Genomic DNA, 4,030 nt, shown 5'->3' with positions numbered 1-4,030 from the left:
GAAATTTTAAAGATAGGGAAACAAAAAAGAAATCACCGTCGGTATGTCAAAATAGAAAACCTCTCATTCTCTCTCACAGCCGCTGGGTTAGGTTAGGGTTTTTTTATCTTTGCTGGTGAAGAAAAAGGAGATGTGCCTAGAATAACGCCGAAGATGCTACTGATTTAATTGAGAAAGGGACGATAGCCGTGAAAGCTCGTAATTAATCTGAAACTTCCGATTGTTCCAGCCTTATGTTGAAATCAGGTTAGGTATTTGAAATTTCCCCTTTCTTATTTTCTTTCTCTTACTAATTCCTGACTAATCTCGTGTTATATATATATAGAAGGGTCGGGTCAAGAGAAAGGACACACACACTCTCTCTCTCGTTTGAAGTTTTGAAGGTGGAATCACCAAAGAACTAATTTTTAACAATGGGTGCTTCGTGGAAATGCCTAAAATCAATAGTTGGTGTGAAAATACCAGAAAAAGATGACCAAGTAAGCTGGAAAAAAAAACTCTCATTTTGTTTCATTTCTTCTTGTTTTTGTTTGTTTACTGAGTTTTAAGGTTTGGATATTTTGTTTTGTGAAGGAGAAGGTTAGTGGTAATAAGAACAAGAAGTGGAAACTATGGAGAAGCTCATCGAGATTTGAGTACGTGGTGGAAAAGGTTTTCAAAAGGAAGTCATCATAGAGCCGCCTGAGACTTCGAAAGTGTTCTTTAACCGCCGATGCTTTTAATGTTTCTTGTTTGCTACTATAGTTCGTGGCTCCACCTAAAAATTTCAGGGTTGTGAGGCAAGAATGGGCTGCTATCCGATTCAAACCGCTTTTTTAAGTGGGTTTCCGTAATCGAAGTTTCTTTTGTTTTAATGTTTTGTTATGTTTTTAGTTTGAATTGCTTAAGCTTGTTTTTTAGATTGATGGATGGTTAGATTATGATGGAATGTGTGTTGTTGAGGTACATCGATCTCAATTTACTGTTAGTGTTGACGTGTTGTTGGTTTCTGTTACGAAGTGTTCACTTATTGGGGAAAGAGTTGAAACTAGAGAGAATTTGAAGAATAGTTAGTATTTGTTCTAATTTTCAGCTCATTGATGTTCATGCAATTGAGTTTTTCTCTTTAGTTGATTAGTTGGTCATGTTGTTTGTCGTGGAGGAGTCTTGCCATGTACCAGTATTTGTAGAATTCTATGGTTGCCATTACTGATTTTACATAGTTAAACCCTCCGTTCGCCATGTTCCTCTTGTCACTTGAATTGCCTTGGTAGATATCACATGCAATATAAATTTCATCCATACTATCAAAGTGGGGAAATGGGTCCCTAAGCCACATTATATCTCAGATCCCGCAATGGCCAGCAACTGTTATACTTCAAATGAAGATAGATCTGAATTAAGGTGTACCAATCGACGTAGTGACGGTATCCTCTTATTTGGGTCGATATTATGAGTGACAAAAAACCGAATTTGATTCGTGGCCGTCTAGTCTATCGATGGCTCGATTATGAAGAAATGCGAGTTTGTACGCTCGATCAAACGTAAGACTGAATTGAAAAAACAAATCCATACCGTGAAAACAAAGTTGTAGCCTAGTTCAAGAACTACTCGCAAAAGTCGATCCTCCTCCACATGAGCTTCGATAGTCCTCGGACATGAACCGCTTATCTTTGGAAAAATCAACACCGTGGAGTTGTGAGATAGAAACAAAGGTGGATGTACGAACTTGCATCTAAAAACGTGGTTGGGTCCATGGCTACAATAACTAGGTGGTTCAGAGTCCGGATGTCCCTTCACCTATGCGAAAACTCTCAAGAAAGAGGTCAAGCATGGACCCTGGTTCTGCCCATGCTTTATTCAGGGTGGTTAGAACTTAGAATGATTGTTCTATCATCCATGGATGCTTTCTTTAACACCCTCCCTAGCTCTTCTCGTTCAAGTCACCGCAAATGCAACACATTATTTTTGTTCTGTACACAAACATATTTGATTCAAGAAAGGAAAGAAAATGATTGAGGCGCCACAGATTTACAAACTAAATGAACATCATTGGCTTGATCACGCTAATTAATTAATTCTCCTCTGTTTTTCCTCGCCTTGTGCACTTATACCGGGCGAGTAAAGGCGGGTTATACGCTTATACCTCCATGATGGTATAAGAGAGAGTTGTTATGATATCCACTACAACTATTCTTTAATTTCTATATTCTTTCTTTGATGAAATAACTAAGTTTCTGACTTTATGCGTTCAAAGCCCTCTTTGAAATGATATTATCGGTATCGATTTAGGTACCACCAATTTGTGTGTTTCTGTCATGGAAGGGAAGGTATGAGACTTGTCAATTCTCCAAAGAGTTTACTTAGTTAAGGTTGTTTCTTATTTGTTCTTGTCATGTATGCAGTCCGCAAAGGTGATTGAAAATTCGTAGGTGCTCGAACCACTCCATTAGTGGTAGCCTTCAACCAAAAGGGAACTTCGTTGGCACTCCCCGCCAAGCGTCGATCTGTAACAAACCCCACAAACACAGTCTCGGGACTAAAGCGCCCGATTGGCGAAGGTTTGATGATCCACGACACAAAAAGAAATGAAAATGGTTCCATACAAGATAGTAAAGGCTCCAAATGGAGATGCTTGGGTTGAGGCCAATGGACAACAAGATTCACCAAGTCAGATTGGAGCTTTTGTTTTGACAAAGATGAAGGAAACTGCAGAGGCTTATTTGGGGAAGTCGGTTTCCAAAGCCGTAATTACAGTTCAAAGATACTTTAATGACGCCAGAGGCAAGCGACTAAAAGACGAGAAGGATTGCAGGATTAAATGTAGAGAGAATTATCAATGAGCCTATCACTGGCGGCTGACTTTCCTATGGAGTAAATAACAAGGAGGGCCTTATAGCTGTCTTTGATCTTGGTGGTGGTACTTTTGATGTTTCCATATTGGAAATCTCCAATGGTGTGTCTGAGGTATGGGTTCTAAGTTGTTATCTTTTCTAGGAATTGTTTTATGCTTGATTTTAAGTTGAGTCTCACAAAATTTCTTCTCATTCAGGTTAAATCAACAAATGGTGATACTTTTTTGGGTGGGGAGGACTTTGACAATACCTTACTAGAATATTTGGTGAATGAGTTTAAGAAAGTCGAAGTCTATTGATCTTACAAAAGACAAGTTGGCCCTCCGAGGCTCAGAAGCGGTGAGAAAACTAAGATAGAACTCTCATCCACTTCACAGATCGAGATCAACCCGCTTTCATCATCGCTGATGCATCGGGTGCAAAACATTTGAATATCACACTAACTAGGTCAAAGTTTGAGACTTTGGTTAGCAACTTGATTGAGAGGACTAGAAACCCATGTCGAGCTGCTTGAAAGATGTTGGTATTACTACCAAGGAGGTGGGTGAGGTACTTCTTGTAGGAGGGATGACGAGAGTTCCCAAAGTTCAAGAAGTTGTCGCAGATATTTTTGGGGCTCCAAGCAAGGGAGTGAATCCCGATGAAGTCATTGCTATGGGTGTTTGCAATACAAGGTGGCATACTTCGTGGAGATGTCAAGGAGCTTCTTCTCTTGGATGTCACACCTCTATCCCTAGGTCTTGAGACTCGGGTGGTATCTTCACAAAAAGTTGATCAACAGGAACACTACAATTCCCACTAAGAAAAGTCGTAAGCTCATTTGTCTTCCGGTTTTGGTTACCGAAGTTGAGTTTTACATGTGCTTTTAGCTACATGTATATTCTTATTTTGTTTTGTTTTTGTGTTTTTTTTGTCCCGTCCGAGCATCATATGTACATGAAATTGAATATATACATGTTTAGCATTGTTTTTTTAAAGTTTGTGTTACACTTAACTAGCACATGTTATGCTAGAATCGATTCGAAAAGGTTAATCGTGTACATGTTATGCTAGATTGTAGTCAATGGTGTGTAGACATTAATTAATGGTTTTAGGGGTCGAAAGAGAATTTTTCCCTATAGAAGAAGACTTAAATCGTCAAACATGGATGTGATACCTTCTACAACTATCATTAAGCAATTGACAAAAAGAATTGA

General features: G+C 38.9%; 1 pseudogene; it reads left to right on the top strand.

Annotated features, from left to right (window-relative positions):
* Positions 1-413: 413 nt before the first annotated feature.
* On the top strand, positions 414-3,703 carry LOC147515238 (heat shock 70 kDa protein, mitochondrial-like; annotated as a pseudogene).
* The last annotated feature ends 327 nt before the right edge of the window (positions 3,704-4,030 follow it).

Source organism: Coptis chinensis, chromosome 2 (genome assembly GCF_015680905.1).
Source record: "Coptis chinensis isolate HL-2020 chromosome 2, ASM1568090v1, whole genome shotgun sequence".
In the NCBI taxonomy this organism is placed as follows: Eukaryota; Viridiplantae; Streptophyta; class Magnoliopsida; order Ranunculales; family Ranunculaceae; genus Coptis; species Coptis chinensis.
This window is presented reverse-complemented; position numbering and strand designations above follow the sequence as displayed.